General features: G+C 35.8%; 1 protein-coding gene across 2 annotated transcripts in view; it reads left to right on the forward strand.

The window, feature by feature from the left end:
* BICRAL (BICRA like chromatin remodeling complex associated protein) overlaps nucleotides 1-21,519 on the forward strand; it is a 98,142-nt gene that overhangs the window by 41,523 nt on the left and 35,100 nt on the right. The window lies entirely within an intron of this gene.

The following is a 21,519-nucleotide window of genomic DNA, read 5'->3' on the forward strand; positions in this document are numbered from 1 at the left end:
TTTGCTTTAATATATTTATAGGAAAAAGTTTTAGAAATTGCTATAATGAAATCTATATTATTTTTTATTCTTCTTTGTCTAGTCTTTTCCAATAGACTTACTTTAAAATTTTTTTTCCAGGATCAGATGATTTCAGTGATTACTGGTATGTGTTGGGCATTTAGAAGTGCTATTCCCCCTTCATTTTTATCTTTCTTCATTATTTCCTTCCTGTTTTTGCTTCCTCAAAATGAATTTTTAGGCAGGTAGATGATTAACAAAATTAATTCAGATTATTTACTAGAAGGCGAAGTACTTTGGCCACAAAGTGAGAAGAAAGAACTCTTTGGAAAAGACCCTGATGTTGGGACAGATCACAAACAAAAGACAGAAAACAAAAGAAGGGGATGGCAGAGGATGAGATGGACACAGTATCATGGAAACAGCAAATATGAACTTGGACAGACTTTGCGAAGTAGCAGGGAATAGAAAGGGCTGGTGTGCTATGGTCCATGGAGTTACAAAGAGATAGATACTACCAAATGATGGAACAGTAACCAGATGAACAGTTGTTCTCTCTAGCTCTGTAAAGCATCTATTTCATTGATAGTTTAATTGGTATTGCAATTAATGAACACTTGCTATTTCTATACTTAAGATCTTTTCCTTTAAGGAACATTTGGCAATTATATCCATATAGGTATTAGACTTTCAGAAACCGACTTCCAGAGATTGTATGCATTCTGTATTTATTTTGGATGGGACTTCCCTTTCTATTTTGTTATTGCCATATAGAAATGTTGGTTGTTTTTTTAGGGGATAAAGGAAGGGGGAAGTTATTTTGTGGCCTACAACTAAATACTGAAGCATTATTTGTCTTGGTTTCTTGGCCGATTCTCTAGGATTTCCTATATAACTTCTTATGTCCTCAGCACATAGAGACGGTTTTGTCTCAGCTCATCTTTGGGCTTTAAATTGCTTTCTCTTATCTTATAGCTGGTGTTAGCATTTCTTGGTCAAATAATTGGAGAGAAAGGGGTGTGTCCTTTGCTTTAATGTTGATTTTATTAAAGATACTATTGTTTCCTCCCATTGGATATAATATTAACTTTTGGTTTTAAAATGATACATTTTACAATATTGTAAAATTTCCCTCTGCCTATAAATCTGAAAATACAAATTTTCTCAGGAAGAGCTACAGATTTGACAGTATTTGCCAGGAAATCAAGAGAATAGACTGGAAGAAATTATGATTAGACCAGTGTCTTATATTTATGTCACAATAAATCAAAATGGATATTTGACTGGAATATTAAATATCAGACCACATATTAAAAGAGAAGCAGAGCTTTCACTATGAGCTATGAATAAAGGGTAAATTTTTAACCAAAGGATAGAGATGATTCCAAAAGATAGATAATTCAGATTACATGAAATTGAAAAAGGTTTTTCATAAACAAAATTAATGAAATCTAGTTAAGAAGGGAAGTGGTCAACTAGGGGAAAATTCACATTAGATATCCTTGCTGAGATATATAGCTAATTAACAAAAATATGTCATACCCTAATAGCAAAGTAGTCAAATAATCTGAACAGGTTTGTTGTTGTTGTTGTTGTTGTTTTGTTTTTTAACTCTTGCCTTCTGTCTTGGAATCAATACTGAATTGGTTCTGAGGCAGAAATGTGGTACTTGCCCAGGATCACACAGCTAAGAAATGTCTGCGGCCAAATTTGAACCGAGGATCTCCTGGCTCTCTATCCACTGAGTCACCTAGCTGCTCCTTGATCAGTTCTTGAAAGAAGAATTATGAGCTCTAGTAGCCATAGGAAAGAATACTCCCAAGTCACAATAGTATGAGAAATGCAAATTAAGCAAGTGTTACAAAATATTGGGATAGTCAGTGTTGAAGCTTTTGTGAAAAGATAGACACACTAAAGACTTGTCAGTAAAGCTATAATTTGGTCCAGCTATTCTTGAAAGCAATTTGTAATTATTTGAAGAGTGACTAGAATTTACAATCTTTGACCCAGAGATCCTTCTTGTAGGCATACACTCCCAAGGAGGTCTGTGACTAGAATAAAGTTCCTATATCCACCAGAATAGTTATATTAATACTTTTTATGGTAGCAAAGAACTGGAACAAAGTTGATAACCTTCACCTTTGCCAATTGGGAGGTACCTAAAGAAATTATGGTACATAAGTGTAACACAATATTACTGTTTTGTAAGAAAATAGTGAATATGAAGAACACTGAGAAGCTTGAAAAGACTTATATGAACTGATGCAAAGTGAAGTGAGCAAACCCAGCAAAACAGTGTACATAATGACTCCAACAATGTAAATGAAAAGAACAAAAATTTAAAGCTGAATGCTGAAATTATGATACTGTCACCACCCTGAAGCCCCTGTCATCTCATGCCTAGAGTATTGCAAAAACAGCTAGTAGGGCTATCTGCTAAGTGATTTTCCTAAAGCATACATCTAACCCCCTACTTAAAAAGAGGAGTTATTAGGTGCCCTATCACCTCCAGGACCAGATACAAAATGCTATTTGGTATTCAAAGCCCTTCATAACTTACTTTCCTCCTTCATTTCCACTCTTTTTATAGCTTTTTATAGCTTACCCTCCAACATGTACTCTTTGATCTAGTGATACTGTCCTTCTGCCTGTTTCACAAACAAGACACTCCACCTCTCAACTCAGGGCATTTTTTCTGACTATCCTCCAAGCTTGGAATGCTCTCTTTCCTCATTTCTGCCTACTGGCTTCCCAGGCCCCAGCAAGATATATGCCTCATGAATACAGCTTAGAATCATGGAGAAAGTGATGAGTCCAGAGTTCTTAAAGAGTTAGGTTCTAATCCCACTAAGATTTACTGTGTGACCATAAGCAAATTGCTAGCCCTCTCTGAACCTCAGTTTCTTCACCTGTAAAGTGAGAATAATTCCTATAGTATCTGGCTATTGTGAGGATCAAATAAATAATACATATAAATGAATAATGCATATGGTTTGCATGCCTTAAATTGCTATAAAATATCAGCTATTTTTATTATTGAAAAGCTCATATGAAGGATTTTTAATATTTAAAAGAGGTCCTTATTTTGTCAGTTGAATGGATAGAATGCTATACCTAAAAGTCAGGAATGCCTGAAATTAATCCTGCCTCAAATACTAACTATACACTCTGCTATCACTTAATCTCTCTCAAACTCAGTTTCCTTATCTATAAGATAAATATAATGATAGCATTTACCACCCAGGATTATTATGAGGATCAAAGGGGATATATGTATATATATACATAAAGCTTTTTGCAAACATTACAGCATTATATAATTATTAGCTTATTACCACTATTATTATTTGAAAAGTTTAGTGACTGTGTTGTGTTGAACTTTTTTATTAAAACTTCCTTAGTTGAGAAAAATTACAATAATAAATGTATTATACCATGTGATTTCAATGTGAAATCTTAAATGGACATTATCAAAGCAAGGAGATACTATATTAGTAGAAATTTATTGAATAAACATTTTCCTGCTTCGTGCAAATAAACCATTTGTTCACTGATAGGAGAGTTAAAGATAAACTAGACATGATCCCTGCCATTGTCTATGGTCTAGTAATGAACCAAATTACCAGTAGACTATTAATAGAATGTTAAAATGATAGCAAGAACTCAGAAAAAAGTGCTTTACTCTTTTATAATGTGAGAATGAGTCCAAGACAGCATGATGTATACCTATACCATAGTCCCATAAGAATATATGGACAAATCACTTAATCACTTAACCCCTACTGCCTAGCCCAGTGATGGTGAACCTTTTAGAGATGTAGTGCTTCCCCTTCTCTCACCTTACACAGGGGAGGAAGTGCTCCCATTGGCTGCTGGGCAGAGGGGTGGGGGAAATGAGTTATGTCCTCAGGTGGGGGGGGGAGGGGAACAGCTCCACCCCAATCCCTCTGACTTTATAGTAAGGAACTCTGGTGGGCAATGGCAGATATGCCCACAGGCTTCTGTGTGCCCTTATTGGCATGCATGCCGTAAGTTTGCCATCACAGGCCTAACCTTTATGGCTCTTTTGCCTTAGAACTTATACTTAGTATCAATTCTAAGACAGAAGGGTTTGGGTTTTTAAAAATCCATTATAGTATATGTTCCTGCTAGATGAGACATGATAAAGCCTGAATGTAGTATAAGGATTAGCTGATCTCTGAAAGGGATATATTGCTAGGTCTGATAATTGATGTGAATAGTGAGAAATATTCCCATTATTGGATTCACACTATTTAAAAAATATGATAATATGTAAAGCATGTTTTTTTGGTTCCAGACCAATAGAAATATGCAGCAAAAATTTGAATAATGCAATCATTTCACAGGATTTATTATTCACAGTAATCAGAACCTGGCAGCACATCAGTATTATTATTGAATGAAAGTTGCCCTATAACATAACCTCCTATTATAAATAACAAGGAAATGACAGTAGACTGGGCCATAATCTCCTCCCTGATTAGAGGTTTATATACCGAGCAGAATGAGAGCGGCCACTCTTCTCTCAAAATAAAGCTGTGGGATATTTAAAGATATTTTAGCCCCCCTCATTTTTAGCACATATAATTGTCAACCAGAATTTATGGTTTTCAGTGAAAATGACACTAGATTTAAAGATAAATAAATTTAGAAGTGGAATATTTTTTCTTAGCACAATATTGTAAAGCATAGTACTTAATTTAGGCTGCTTTAATGTATAATTATATTATTATAATTTAATATCATTAAGTTACATGTAATATTATCATTTACTCTATTGGGCTTATTTAAAAGAAACTTGTATTGATTAAACAGGTTTGAAAAAAAATGGAAGTAGTTTGTCCTAGGATTTTTTATTTTATTTTTAAATTTAGGCTCTTTCTACACAGTACTAAATATCTAGATACTGAAATATGACAATGAATATATTGTCAATTCTAAATATGACCCTCTGTAGATTTGAAATTTGATTGTATTTTTCAGTCAAATTTGTTAAATTGAATCTTTTGTACATTGACAAAGAAATATTATCCAAGAGGCTACACTATGTTACTTTTCGACTTGATGATAATTGTAGTAGAGGCTATAGACGGGGCATTTCATTCTTAATTGTGCCTCTCCATATTGGAGGGAAATATATATATATGTATATATATATGCCTGTATACATCCATATTTTTTTTTGTTCTATATGAAACTAAGAGATAGTCATTTTGTCTTTCCTAGAGAAACTGAAGTTCTTGGCAAAACCCAAGATAAACTTACTTTTTTTTAAGGGGCAGTTTTATGTTCATTTTGAATTTCATAGTTTTCTTTAGTTTTAAACTAGAAAAGAAAGCATATCCTTTCCATTTGGGAAACATTATTTTCCTCTAACTCATCATTCTAAAATAATTCCTATTCAAATTTAAAATGAATTCTTACCTTAGAAGCATCTTCATTAATTATATCAAATAGAATGCAAGATGCTAATATTAGACGTTGATTTTAACAAAATTTATTTTTCTTGGAGTTTATAAAACCAGAACATTTTGCAAGTTCTTCATTGAAAGAAATTAAAATAAAAAATATTTAGAAATTGAGCAGGTAGTCCACATTAAATGCCAATAAAAATGTACCAAGAGAAAATTCAGTTTATAATTAATCATTATGAAATATTTCATATGCCTTTTCCGTAGTAGCCAAGGACAACTATATATAAATGCTATGTTAGGGAGCAAGAAATCTATTAGGAAACTTAAAATATAGAGAAGGGATAAAGTTAGGGGATTTTGTAGGACAATGTTATTGTTCTTAGTACTTTTTTGCCTTATTGTTATTATTGATACAAATATTACTTTATTGAATTCTGTGAAAGATGTTAGCTAATCATATTGTTGACATCATTATTACTTGACTTGAAATTTAATATAGAGCTATCTACATTACAAGTAGGGGGCATAACTGTCAGGTTTACCTACATTTTGTCAGGCAAGATATATTTTTCTAAATGATAGTGCTATCTGTTCAATATTCAGACTCTGGTTTTGTGGGTATGATATTAGTGTAATTCTAAAGTACAGAGAAAAATGTATGGTCACTTAGGGGTTTTTTCCTCCTCTGTTATCAATTTAGGAAATAGAGGAAAAGATGGATTTATATTAGTACTATAAGATGTTACAGATATTTGGGTATAGTGCCTGTAACATTGGCAGTGCCACCTTTACTGCAGTTAACCTGTTTCTTGGGAGTTAATTGTATCCTCTAAAGAAGTAGAGATAACCCCTTTTTTCCTTAAAAAAAAAATTCTGTGGTATGCTAGTTTTGTTTATCTGTTAATACAGGGGTATAAAAGTTGCTAAACAAATTTAGATTGATGTAGCTAGAGAGTATAGATGAAAACCTGGCTATTTATTTTTATGGCTTGCATTTGCATAAATACTATATAATAGTGGATAATGTGGGATATGCAACAATTCTTAAAAAAACAACTTGAAATTAATTTTTGAGATGTCTTAAAATTATTTTATTTTTTAAACCTTTACCTTCCATCTTAGAATAGATACTAAGTATTGGTTTCAAGGCAGAAAAGCAGTTAAGGGCTAGGAGTTAAGTGACTTTCCCAAGGTCACTCAAATAGGAAATTTATGAGGTCACATTTGAATCCAGGACCTTTGATCTCCAGTCTTGGCTCTCTGTCTACTGAGCAACCTAGCTGCTCTGTCATAAATAATGTTATACATTTTTTTGTATCATTTTCTATGTAACAATTTCCTGTGTACCTCTCTTCCATTGAGTAGTATCATTACATAGCTTTTTGCTTTAGAAAATATTATGAATTTCATGAAAAGGATATATTTTCCAATACATATTGAAATATTGCCTTTTGGTTGTGCTATTATTGGTTTCTATCTTTGTTTCCAATGTCACATCAAAAAAACTTAAATCAGCTTATCAGAAATAGATTAAATAGAATTTTATTTTTGAGTATTTGAATAAACACAGGATCTGTTGTTATTTTCCTGGTCTGACCTCTTACTCCTGCCCAGCTGATAGTCGCATCCTCCTCAAAATTACCTTGTTTCTGCTTTGTGTCTTCTTGTGTACACATACACATACGTACAAACATACATGTACATTGTCTCCACCATTACAATATGTACCAAGGATCTGCTTTACTTTTGTTACTTTATTCTCCAGGCCTAGTACAGTTCCAGTTATATAGTAGGTGCTTTATAAATTCTTATTGATTTATTTTCCACCCTGGGGAATTCCCTCTAAAAGATATTATGACCCCTATAGGATTAGCCTGAGGCATATAGAATTTAAATGACCCCCCCCCCCCAGCAAGCATCTTGTCAATGTCAAGCTTTGATTATCATCCAGGTTTTTCAAACTCCAAAGTACAGCACTCTTAACAACACCCTAAGCTACAGTTACTACTATGTTTCATAAACACAGCAACCCTTTAAAGTATATTAGTTGATATGAAAAAGTTGAGGACATGAAGATATTTTCTTCTCTCTTGGTCATGCTCAGCACTTAAAATTCCAGTTTTAGGGCACATTTTATCATAGTTTCAAAACTTTTGTTGAAGGAATTCATGAAAAACATCTATCTTTTGTAAAAATCTAAAATAATGTGATTGGACACTTGGGTTCAGAGTAAAATAGAGGATATCATGTCCATATAAATATTTAAAAGTTCAAAATGTTAGAAATTTACAGAGAAATGATTCTTTGGGATATTAAACAATTTTGGGTTAGCCTGGAGAACACAAGACTGTTAAGTGACTTTAATTTATAACATAGATGATTCATTTAACCTTTAGAAATATTCATTGAGGATGCAAACAATGAGGTCACTTACAAAGATAAAACTCAAGGATTTAGGGTTTTAACAGCAATTCATCTCTAAGGGAAATCATATATTTACACCCATATTTATTATGCACCTTCTAGGTACCAGACCTTGTGCCTGGCGCAAAGGTTACAAAGAAAAAAACCAAAAACTTAAGGAACTTAAGTTCTGCTAGGGGGTTACAATATGTGTGCAATTAAGTGAATGCAGTTATTTCAGGATCTTTAAAAACTCAGAAAATAGAAAACGCCTTCCAGAGTAGGAAGTAGTACCTGAGCTGGGCTTGCAGAAAGTTAGGCATTGGTGACTAAAGAGCTATAAGAAGAAAAGGACCTGTAGGTACAAAGATATTTATACTAACTTTTTTGTGGTAACAAAGAACTCAAAACCGAGAGACTGCTCATCAATTTGGAATAGCTGAACAAATGATCATAAATAAATATAATAAAATAAATACTATTATTCTGAAGAAATGAAAGGGATGATTTGAGAACCCTAGGAAGACGTGTATGAACTGGATACAAAGTTAAATAAGAACCAGGAGGACAATTTGTACTAAAAAAAAATAGTCTTAAGAACTCTGATAAACACAAAGACCAACTACAATTCCAGAGGACGGAGGATGAAACAGCTCTTGCCAGAGGTGACTCAGGGTACAGAATGAGATATATATTTTGGATGTAGCCAATGCAAGATTTTGTTTTGTCAGAAGAGTTTTGACTTTCGTTTGTTTGTTTGTTTTCTTCAATGAGAAGAGAGAAATGTCAGGGAGAAAAAGATCTTTATTGAAAAAATAAAAGAATTTTAAGGCACCAGTGAGAAGGGACAGCACTCTAGGTATAGGTGTCAGCCTGTACAAAGGTATGGAGACAGGATTTGGAAGGTCAAGTACATAACTAGTTAGTCTGGCTGGAACATAATGTGTGTAAATGAGATTAATTTGAAAAAAGTCTGAAAATGTCTCTGGGAGTCAGTTTGGTTGGGAGTGAGAATAGATTAAAAATTACCAGGCTAAGATGTTTGTTGCAAAAATAGTTCTTTTTTTTTTTTAGGTTTTGAGTCTAAGGAATATTTGTCCTGTAGGCACAATGATTTCTATCTCACCCTGTTGCATTTTTTCATGAAAATGTACAAGTGTACGGTGACCTGTTTATACCCTTGGGAAATAAATTCATCTGTGGTGACAACTGACCAACAGTAATCTACCTTTCAGTGGAAGATAACCATCCCATATCTTACCTCCATTCTATTTGTTTTAAAAGTTTTGTGATTCAGAAACATCAATGGCTATAAATTAGAATATGTAATAATTAAAAAATAATAACCTATATCTAGCTTTGGAACTGATTTTTTTCTAAAGTTGTATTGATGTATTTTGTTTTCACATTACATCCCTAGATCACTCCCACTTCCTAAGAGATCTCTTGTAACCCCTAAAACAATTAAGTAAAACTAATAATATAGTGACCTCATTTGAAAGTGCATGCAGCATTCCTCATCTATACCACCCCACCTCTATTTTAAAAAAAGGACTGTAATCCATGTATCTCCCTCTCATCTCTCATCATTGAAAAAAGTTAAGAAAATGTTGTTATAAATATGTATAGTCAAACAAAACAACTTCTCTCTGACCATACCCCTAAATAGATATGTCTTGGTCTGTTCCCTGAAATATATCACCTCTTTCTAGTAGAGAGCATGTTTTATCATCAGTACTCTAGAATCTTAATGATCAGAGTTTTCTCTTTCAAATTTACTTTTACAGTTTTTTATAGATTGTTCTCTTCTTTTTATTTCATTCATCAGTTTATAAAGTCCTGAAAATTGTTCATTTTTATAATATTGATGTTATAGTATAAATTATACTTTTGGTCCTGCTCACTTCATTCTGAATCAGTTCATATAAGTTTCTCTATGTCTTTTTAAAACCATCTCATTTCTTGTAGCATAATATTACTCCATAATATTTATTCATATGCCAGAACATAGTTGGCCATTCCTCATTTGATGGGCATCCCTTGAATTTCTAGTTTTTTGCCACTACAGAAAGAGCTGCTATAACTTTCTGTACATAAAAGACCTTTTTCTCATTGATCTCTTTTGTGTAGAGTCTTAACTTTGCTATAGCTGGTTCAAAGAGGACAAAATGTTGAGTAACTCTTTGTGTATAATTCCAAATTGCTTTCCATCATGGTTATACATATTCACAGGTCCAGTAGTGCATCACTGTGTCTGGTTTTCCATAGTCCCTTCAACACTCATTTTCTTTTTGTCATATTTGCTACTCTAAAGGGTATAAGTTAAAATCTCATACTCTCTTTAATTTTTATTTCTCTTACTTATTTGGAACACTTTTTCATAAGGTTATTGATAGCTTGGGTTTCTTCTCTTGAGAATGTATGTTCATATCCTTAGACTGTATATAAAGTAGGGAATGATTCTCTTTCTTTTAAATTTAAATTAATTCTTTATATATCTTGAAAATTAGAACTTTATTAGAGAAACTTACTGCAAAGATTTTTTCCCTTTTCGTCTTAGCCTTGTTGATTTGTTTATGCACAACTTTTTCAATTTTATGCAATCAAAATTATCCATTTTTGCCCTCTATGATCCTCTGTTTAGTCAAACTATTCTCCTATCCATAGATCTGATTGTTATATTTTTTAAGTTTCTTATATTTATCATGTGACTTTCATGTATTGTTAGAGGCAGCTAGGTGGCCAAATGAATAAAAGTCTTAAATATGACCTCAGATACTTACTGTTTGACCATGGACAAGTCACTTAATTTTTGCCTGCCTCAGACAGGATTTTACTTGTAAAATAGGGATGATAATAATAACACATTTCCTAGCAGTGTTGTGAGGTTCATATCAGATAATGTCTGATACATAATAGAACCTTAATTAATGTTTGTTTCCTTCCTTCCTTCCTTCTTTGTAGAGAAATATGGATGTGTGGTGTATGAATTAATTGTAGTAGCTCTTTTAGCACAGGAAGTTTTTTTTCTGCCTAACTTTAGGAGCTTACTTTCTATAGAGAGAAAGGGCGTAAATAACTAGGTTCTCTTAAGATACATACCAAGTAGATGGAAGGTAATCTCCGGGTGGGGAAGGCAGCCATTTGCCAAATAAGGAAAACAGGAAAGGATTCCTGTGGAAGGTTGTGTTTGAGTCTTGAAGGAGCTCCAGAGAATCTTAATCAGAGGTGAAGGAACAGAGCATTCCAGGTATGGGGGAAGCCAGTGTAAAAGAAGGGAGAGAGGAGCCAGAAATAGCAGATAGGACAGAGAAAGCAGAAGGGAAGTGAGTATTTACATAGTGCCTACTGTGTGCTAGGCACAGCTGCCAGTGTAACTAGATGGTAAATAAGAATACATGAAAGGGTATAAAATGTAACTAGACTAAATAGGCAGGAGGGAACCAGGTTGTGAAAAGTAAACCTCGGGCTTAAATTTAATCCTGGAGATAAAAGGGAACCATTGGACTTTATTGAGTAAAGAAGTGACAAGTCTGACCAAGCTTTTGAAAAACCATTGGGGCATCCTAGTGAAAGGATTGGAGAGGGGAGAAGACTTGAGGCAGGGTGACCTCCTGATTCTGAGTTGAGTGTTCTGTTATGCCAAGCTCTCTAACTGTGAGGGCTTCATGTATTAGAACTGATTCTCCTTACTATCTGTTCTCTTAAGCAATATAGTTTAAAAGAGAATAGGAAGAGGAAGTGTAGGAGAGAGGGAAGGTAATGAATAGGGCAGAGCAGGAGAAGGCTTGAACTTCAGGTCTTGAAGAGAGATCTAGAACTTTATATCCTCCAAAGAGGTTTCATCTATTGAGGCCAAGTCTTTTTGTGGAATGAATGTAATCTATAACTTCCTTTGTGGTATGCATTACATTAGGCATTTGTAACTTCTCTCAGGGGTGTGTCAGTTGATGAGCAGCCCTAGCAAGATACTTGTCTATAATTAGCCTTGAGCTAGGAGACTGAAGGACACTAATGACAGCACTCAGACAATCTCCTCTCCTAGCTGGATTAAAGTGACTCACCCTCCAAGGTAGCTTTGAGTACACTGAGCCTCGCCCTATGGAAAAGGATAGTAGTTCAAAGGAGCTTGGACAACAAACAACTTGTCAAGTATATTTCACAGCATCAGAGTCTCAAATAGAAATAGATCCCCACCAGTTGCCCATGACTTAGAAAACCACAAACTACATTGCATTTTTGTATTTTTACTTATTTTGTCAAACATTTCCCAATTGCATTTTCTAGCTTAGCCCATACTCAGGAGTTTGCTAGGCCCAGGTATACATCCTCAGTTGTAGATGGTGAGCCACCAAGTGTCTAGATTGTCTTATCTTAAGAACATCTGGGGACAACTAGGTGGCTCAGTGGATTGAGAGCCAAGCCTAGAGATAGGAGGTCCTAGGTTCAAATCTGGCCTCAGACACTTCCCAGTTGTGTGACCCTGGGCAAGTCACTTAACCCCCCCATTGCCTAGCCCTTATTGCTCTTCTGCCTTGGAACCAATACACAGTATTGATTCCAAGACAGAAGGGAGGGTTTATTTAAAAAAAAAAAATCTGACATCCTGTCTAACCCTCTCATTTTACGTGATTAGAATACTATTGGACTGTGACTTCTGAGGAGATTTTCTTATAGTAATTAGCCATTTGAATACATATATGTAAGGACCACCTCAGTGTAGATATAAATTTGCAGAAGTTCAAAATGATTAGTCTTTCATTCATTTGCTGTTGGGGAAATTCAAAACATAGCCTAGACCAGTGATGGCAAGCCTATGGCATGGGTCCCAAAGATGGCACACCAAGCACTTTCTGTGGGTATATATGGCTGTGCCCCACGCCCCGCAGAGTTAAGTTACTAGAAAGGCAGAGGGCCTGAAGCAGGGCTGCTCCTCTCCACTGCACCTGAGGACATTTCTCCCATCACCCGATCCTCTGCCCAGCAGCCGAATGAGAGTGCTTCCTCTCTCCGGGGTGGAGGTGTACCCTGTGCTCATGGGTGGGAGAAGGGCATAGCAGGCAGTGGGGGGGGGGGGGCACGGCACTCAGCCTTGAGTGGGGTGGGAACAGGGCCTGGCACTCCATTTCAGAAGGTTCACCATCACTGGCCTAGAATGATCAGCTGTCATTCAAACAGTGTATTTTACTTTGTGGATTATTGAGAAAAGCATAACTAGTAAACTTTCTCTTAAAAATAGTTTGCCAAGTGGGAGACAGATGGTTGGCTTAGTGGACTGAATACCAGGCCTAGAGATGGGAGTTAAAAATCTGTCCTCAGACATTTCCTGTGTGACCTTGAGCAAGTCACTAAATCCCCATTGCCTATACCCTTTGGCCTTGGAGCCAACATTGATTCTAAGACAGAAGGTAAGGGTTTAAAAAAAACTTTTTTTTTAATAGATGAAGAATAGATTGAGAAAGGGTTGTACAACATCTAGTGGGACTTGGAGAAACTGGTCATTCTTGAACCACTTAAAAACTAGAAATATTGTCTTCCCCTTTAGTTCTGCCATTCTGTGCTCTCTTCCTATCTAATCTTATCATCTAACAGTTTGTAAAAAGATAGATACTCCTACCTCTCTAAAACCTTCCTGTGCTACATTTTTGGCCTTTTAATATCATGACTTAAAATGACTTAACCATTTTTATGTGAACTTCCAATTACAACTTATGCACACTATATATCATTCTAAAATAATTAAATGTGAATATAACACAATCAGTATGGAAATATTACCTAGCAGCTGTAAAATACTTGTTTAATTTTATAAAAAATTATTCATAAATAAGCTCCTGAGTTAGAAAATTCTTTTATCCAGTTTTATGAATAAGGACACTAGGCATATAGAAATTAAATTACTTCTTTAAGGTCACAAAGGCAGCACAAGATTGAAACTAGAACTTAATTTATCTTACTGTATTTATATTTTTATCTCCTATTTTTGGGTATCCAAAGATATCTTAAGAACAATATATTCTTGATTTGAAGATTTAATTATACAATAAAAAATTTAGGGAAAACATTCTTCAAAACCCATGTTCCAGGGACACCTAAGATAGAAGGTAAGATTTAAGGGAAAAAAACCCCAAACCCCATGTTTTATTTATTGATTTGTCAGTAATTCATTCATCGTATAAGCTTGGGCAAATCATTTAACTTCCTTAGGACCTTAATTATCACATCTGTAAAACTGGGATATTTATTCCTATCTTCTCTCCTTCACAGAGATGTCTTGAGACTAAAAGAATATAATTTATGTAAAATGCTTTGAGTTCTTAGGAGCAATGACTTCTACCAGTCCTCTTCCTGCAACTTGTAGCCTTAATAAATTACTTAGAGCATCATTAAATGATTTGAATGGGATCACCTTGGCCAATGTATGTAAGAAGTGGAACTCTAATTCAGGACTTTCTGGCTCTGAGACCAGCTCTCTATTCAGTATACCATTTTGCAAGTGGAGAATAGTTTGCCTAGATTGCAACAAGATTTTGATAAAATATATCACATTGCTCTTGTGAATTAAGATAGATGTGAAGAACATGATAACCTAATTAAATGAATTCAAAACTGTTTGGATGATTAAACTGAAAGAGTAGTTATAAATGGTTCAGTGTCAACATAGAGTTCCCCAGGGGATCAGCTCTTGAACCTGTGCTAGTTAATATTTTTGTCAGTGATTTGGGGAAAGGCATAAATGCATGCTCATCTAATTTGCAGGTTGGCATATACTTAAGAGATGATAGCTCACAAACTAGAAGACAGGATCAGGATCCAAAAGAATCTTAATAGACAAACATTAACCTAATCTAATATAATGAAATTCAACAGGGATGAGTGTAAAGCCTTGTACTAGATGAGTGTAAAATCAGCATTAGATATAAAATAGGAGAGGGCAAGGTTAGGCAGCAGTTTGTCTGAAAAAGATCCAAGATTGTTAGCTGACTACAAGCCCAATATGAATCAGCAGTGTACTGTGACAGCCAAAAGAGCTAATGTGATCTTGGGCTACAGTGAGAGAGGCATGGCTTCCAGGTAGGAGAAGATGATCAACTCATGTGCTCTGCCCTGGGTGAGACCTTGTCTGGAGATGTGTGTTTAGTTCTGTCCAGAGAAGGACAAGAAAGATGAAGAAGGGTCTTGAGGCCATGTTACAGGAAGATCAGATGAAGGAACTAGAAATATTTAGCTCAGAGAAAATGGAAAACTCATCAGAGAGATCATGACTATTTCAAAGGACCTAAAGGTTTGTCATGTGGAAGAGTCCTTTGACTTATTCTGTTTGATCTTAATCTGAAGCAGTGGGATAAAAGTTGCAAAGATGCTTGATGCCAAGAAAAACTTCCCAGTGATTTGAACTGTCCCAAAGTGAATTGGGCTGCCTCAAGAGGCAGTGGGCTCCACTTCTTTGAAATCTTTTCTTTTTAAAATTTTTATTTTTTAAACCCTTACTTTCTGTGCTAGAATCCATAGTAAGTATCAAATTCTAAGGCAGAAGAGAGGTAAAGGCTAAACAATTGAGGTTAAGTGGTTTGCCCAGGGTCACACAGCTAGTCAGTATCTGAAATCAGATTTGAACTCAGGCCCTCCTGACTGCAGGCCTGGCTCTCAACCACTGAGCCACCTGTCTGCCCCTTTTCTTTGAAGTCTTGATGTAGAAACTGATCACTTGCCAGAAATGTTATAGTGGAAGATTCTTTGGGGGGATAAGTTGGACTTAATAGCTAGTCCCTTCTCCCTCTCAGAATGTTGTGATTTCTGTGAAGTTAAAACAGCATGGGTCTCCTCTGGGGCTTTTTCACTTTGTGCTTGGGACTAATGAATGGGTCATCCATGAATTGTCCTATATTAAACTCATATTCCCCCTTAGCTAGTCTCTCTTCTTCAGACCTAGATCTCCTCACTCATCTGGGAGCCAGTTTAGCATTAGAGGTTAAAGGATGGGAAGAAAAGTAGCACATGAAGATATTTGTGCCCCAACGTTGGGGGTGGCCTCTTGGCCACCTGATTCATCTGTTTAACAAGCATCTGTTAAACAGCAACTATACTGCTAGGTATGGGGGGGTCCAGAGATAATCAGCTTTCCTGCTCCGAGGACTTCACACATACTCTATTATTAGGAACAAATACTCTAGCATCACCACTCTCTCAGAAAATATTAAAGTTCAAGTATTCTGAGACAACTAGATAGCATAGTGGATAGAATGCCAAATCTGAAGATAGGAGGTCCTGGGTTCATATTTGACTTCAAATTTTTCCTAGCTGTGTGACCCTGGGCAAGTCACCTAATCCCAACTACCTAGCCCTTACTGTTCTTTTCTCTTAGAACTGATATCAATTCTAAGGCAGAAGGTAAGTATCAGATTAGCCAATATGACATATGACAATAAAGTGATAAATATTGGAAGGAATGTAGCAAAATTGGGACACTAATGCATTGCTGGTGGAATTGTGAACTAATCATACCATTCTGGAGAGCAATTTGGAATTATGCCCAAAGAGCTATAAAGCAATGCATACCCTTTGATCCAGTAATACCACTACTAGATCTGTATCCCAGAGAGATTAAAAAATGGGAAAGGACCTGCTTGTACAAAAATATTTATAACTGCTCTTTTTGTGGGAACAAAGACCTGGAAACTGAGGGGATGTCCCTTGATTGGGGAATGACTGGACAAATTGTGGTATATGATGGTGATAGAATACTATCGTGCTCTAAGGAAGGATGAACAGAATTTCAGAAAGAACTAGAAAGACCTTAATGGACTGATGGCAGAGTAAAATAAGCAGAACCAGAAAAACACTGTACACAGTAATAGTAATATTGTGGAATGATCAACTGTGAAAGATCTAGCTACTCTCAAATACAATGATCTAGGACAATTCCTAGGGACTTATGGCAAAGAATGCTGTCCACTTCCAAAGAAAGAACTGTTGGGAATCAGAATGCAGATGAAAGCACACGATTTTTCAACTATTCATTTGGGTTTATGTTTTGGAATTTTGGTTTTGTAAGATTACCCAATTACAAAAATGAACAATATGGAAATATGTTTTGTGTGATAATACATGCATAATCCAGATTGAATCTCCTGCCAGCACTGAGAGGGGAAAGGGAAGGGAGGGAAGGAAATAAGTTTGGTCATATAACTTGGGAAAATTTGTATGGAAATTTGTTATTACATGTAATTATTTTTAAAAGCTAAATTTTTAAAAATTAAATTAAAATAGAAAAAATTTTAAAAAGATAGAAGGTAATGTTTTTTTTTTTTTTTAAGTTTTAAGTATTGAGCTACTGAAGCTAAGCTAATGATGAGTTTGGGACCTAGAGTGGGCCACTCTAAACTTCTGTAATTTATAAGTTGCTCACAGAAAGGCTGTGCCCCTTCGTTTACATAGTATAGAACATTGACCTCTGTTTTTGACTTAAGTTTTGTTGCTTTTCAGTATTGACTTTCTTTTAATTTGCTGTAGTCATTGTGGGAGAAGCAGTGTGGTCTAGTAAATAGACTGTTAGCCTTGGAGTCATAATTCCAATGGTTCAAGTCCTGGTCCATTGCTATTAGCTTTGTGCCTACGAATAAACACACTTAGCCTTTAGGGAGCTCAGGTAAAGATGATACATTGCAGAATATTTGCAAGGATGAAAGAAACTTCCATGCTAGGGATTCTCTACTCTGCTAAAATGATGCTTTTGGAGCAGAAAATTGTATTTGTTGTTCTTTTGGCATTTCTATTTCCCATTTACATTTCTTCATCTAAGTTTTCCTGTGTTACTCTAAATTCTTATGGTACAGTAATATGTAACATTTTAACAAAATGGATTGGTTCATTATGAATTTATCATTGCCTGAACTCTTCAGGTAAAGGTTAGACAATTGTTGGTGAAGATGTAGATGAAATTCTTGTTTAGATATAGACCAGCCTAGCTATTAGCCTCTGATTGTTTTTTCCAGTTCTGATTCTGATTCATTATGCCTAGATAGTTGACATTTATGTATTGACACAGGAGAAAAATGTGTTTAAGTAGATTCTTGTAGTTTCTCTGGCTTGAGAAAATAGAGATTTATCTAATGATCATTTAGTCTTTCAGCAAACATGTACCTATTATAGTTATGTACTGTGTTAGGTCACTAGAGAGATTCAAAGTTAAATGCGATATTACTTCCATAGATTTTAGAAAGAACTTCAACCAATTTATTTATTAAATCTTTACTACATGCCAGATGCTGTGCTAGGTGGGAGGGATAAAAAGACAAAAGGAGTCAGTCTTGCCCTCAGGGACTTTAAATTTCTTTCAGAGGTACAGTGGTTCACAGATAAGTAATTAGAGGCAGATAGCATGCTAGACCTCCAGTAAGGAAAACCCAAGTTCAAATATGACCTTGGAGACTTACTGTGTCTCTGAGCAAGTCACTTAACTGCTATTTAATTTACCTCAGTTTTTTCAACTGTAAAATGAGGTTACTACTAACATCTACCTTCCAGGGTTGTTGTAAGGATTAAATTAAATAACATCATAATAATTTAGAAGACACTTTGCAAACCTTCATATAAAGGCTAGCTATAATTATTATATGAAATACAGAGATGGAGAAATAGTAACAGCCTCCAGAAGGATTGATATAGCTCTTGAGTTGATCCTTGAGGGGAACCAGTTTTTCCAGGATGTGAAGATGAGGAAGGGTTTGTATAGAGGTATAGGGCCAATATGATGTAATACTAAGTTAAGAAGATAGCAAGAAGGTCAGTCAGTACAAAGACATGGAATGGGAAATGGGGAGTAGTGTGGGAGGAACAGCAAGTAAACCCAAACAGCTAGGTTGTTGAGTGAATAGAGGAGTGTAGAATCCAAGAAAATTAGAAAAGTTGGAAAGGACCAAGTTGTGAAAAGCTTTAAATGCACAAGACTTTATATTTGATCACTTCTGTAATCACTTCTGTAAGAGTGAAACACTGGACATTTTTTAGTGGAGGGGTGACATGCTCAGACCTTTGATTTCAGTTTCTTAGATGAGTGTAGAATTGGGCAAGACTTGTGGCCAGAGACCACTAATTTCAATAGTCCAGGTAAAAAAATGAGGTAGTTGTGTGAGTTGAGAAAAGAGAAGGTATGTGTGAGATGCTATAGAGAAAGAAATGACCAGATTTGGTAACCGATTGGATATGTGGGATATTGTGAGCAAAAAAGAGGAGTTAAAGATGATCCTGAGCTGGAAAACCTGGGCTACTGTGGGAGAATGAGGTGCCTTGAGTAATAAAGAAGTTCAAAATATTGAGTCTTGTTTTGGACATGTTGAATTTGAGATGCCTTTGGGACATCCAGTTCAAAATGTCCAACAAATGATTGATGATATGGGACTGGAGCCCAGGAGAGAAACTAAAGCTGAATAAAAAGACATGGGAATCATTGCATAGAGATGATAATTGAACCCATGGGGGCTGATGAACTCATAAAGTGAGAGAATATTGAGAAAAAAGAAAAGAGAGCCTAGGACAGAGCCTTGGGGGATACCCACAGTTCCTGGGTATGAGGCGGATGATGATTTAACAAAAGAAATAAAAAAGGAGCTGTCAGACATAAAGAGAGCCAAGAGCAATGAAATAGTAATGAAAGCCCTAAGTGCAGAGGATTCACATCCCTGCCCTGAGTATTATTCTGCGAGGGGGTATTGTGGCCAGTTATACGGGGTTGAGGTCAGATTTTATTTAGCTACAACTTGGGCAGTTCTGAGTAGATTAATTCCTCAAGGTAGATATCCCCACCCCTGCTGTCTTTAGGCACCATTATCCTCATTTAAAGTAGAAAATAATTAAGGTTAGGTCACAGCAGACCTTAGAAACCCAACACCCCCCCCCCCAAAAAAAAAGCCCAGAATACCTAGGCTTATCTAAACATTTATTAAACTTCCGATAAATGGAAGATGCTGGGCATGCAAAGACAAAAATGACTTAACTTTCTCTAAGTCTGTACAAAATAGATGCAACATAATAGAAGGCAATTTTTGAGGAGAGGCTCAAGTAGCTAAGGGGATCAGGAAGAGCTTTGTGTGGAAGGCAGCTGAGCTGGGAAGAAGACAAAGGATTCCAAGAGGCAGAAGTTGTAGAGAGAGTGCATTGCAGGCATGGGCATGGGAGACAGCTCCAAGTCATGGAAATGGGAGCCTGAGACCTTAAAGCAAGTCTAAAGGATACCGTGTTTTCCTATGCTGAGTAAACTTTGAATTAGATTTTATAGTATAGCAGCTGCAGCATTTACATAGAACTTTCAATCTGCAAAATGCTTTACTTTTCTTTGTCCTCTCAGTTACCCTGTAGAAGCTAGTGAATATTGGGGGGGGGGGGGGGGGTAAAGCCATCCATATACTACATTCTAAAATATTTTTGTTATTTTTCCAAACCTTTGCCTTCTGTCTTAGAATTGATACTAAGTATCAGTTCCACAGCAGAAAAGAAAAAGTAAGGCAATTGCGGTTAAGTGCTGGGAAGGATCTGAGGTCACATTTGAACCCAGGACCTCCTGAGTCCAGGCCTGATATGATATCCGTAGAGACATCTAGCTGCCTCTCTGTCTTTTCCACAACCTGTCCTGCATGCCTCAAACTCTCTGCCTTCACTTCTGGCTTCCTCATGTTCAAGACTAGCTCAAATCCTATTTTCTGCAAGAGCCTTTCCAAGTTCCCCAATTACTGGTGCCTTCTTCCTGAAATGACCTCCCATTTTCACAGTGTATATAGTGCCCGACACTATGCTATTCTAAAAGCATACAAAGACAAAAACAGCACAGCCCCTGCTCTCCAGTAACTTACATTCCATGGCCACATAGATGTTTTTTTTTTTTCAACCATAGCATTAAGATCATTTACTTAGGCAGAGGAAGTTCTCTCAGCAGGAAATTCCTAGGTCCTTGAAGTGTTGAGGAAAATACAGCTGACATAAAATAAGATTCAGAGCTGGAAAGAACCTGAGAAGGCTGTCCAATCCAGCCTCCTTATTTACAGAAGAAGAAACTGGGGCCACATAGGTGAAGCGACTTGCCAGTATGAACTCTATTTCCTACCTCTTGAAAGAATTTCACTTCTCACTTTTTGTTTCTTGGGATATATAGAGACTTGGGTTTTCCTCTGTGGTGTGAATCATTCATTGACCAGAGGACTTATTTGGGGTTCAGAAACAAGTCGAACCTCTATGTATTCAGAAATATTCAGAGCGTATTTTTTTTGCCAGCAAAGAATTAGTATCTGGGGGAGAATGGGGGTGGTGGTGGTGGAAGGGGATCATTTGAGGAATGACTGAACAAATTATTGTATATGTGTGTGATGGAATTTTATTGTACTGTAAGAGACAATGAAGGGATTGCTTGGGAAGGCATGTACGAACTAATGTGAACAATTTATACAGTGTGAATATAAAGGGAAAAAGAACAACTTATACAATATTAGCAGAACTGTGAAGACAAATAATTTTGAAAGAATTGGGAACAAAAGAATCAATACAATGTCTAGTCATGATTCTAGAAGACTCATGATAAAAAATGCTACCTACTTCCTGGATTCAAAGTGAAAATTAAGATATATTTTTTTGGACATGGCTAACACAGGAATTTATTTGCTTGATTATACATGTTTGTAATAGACGTTAT

The sequence above is a fragment of the Monodelphis domestica genome, chromosome 2 (assembly GCF_027887165.1).
Source record: "Monodelphis domestica isolate mMonDom1 chromosome 2, mMonDom1.pri, whole genome shotgun sequence".
NCBI lineage: Eukaryota > Metazoa > Chordata > Mammalia > Didelphimorphia > Didelphidae > Monodelphis > Monodelphis domestica.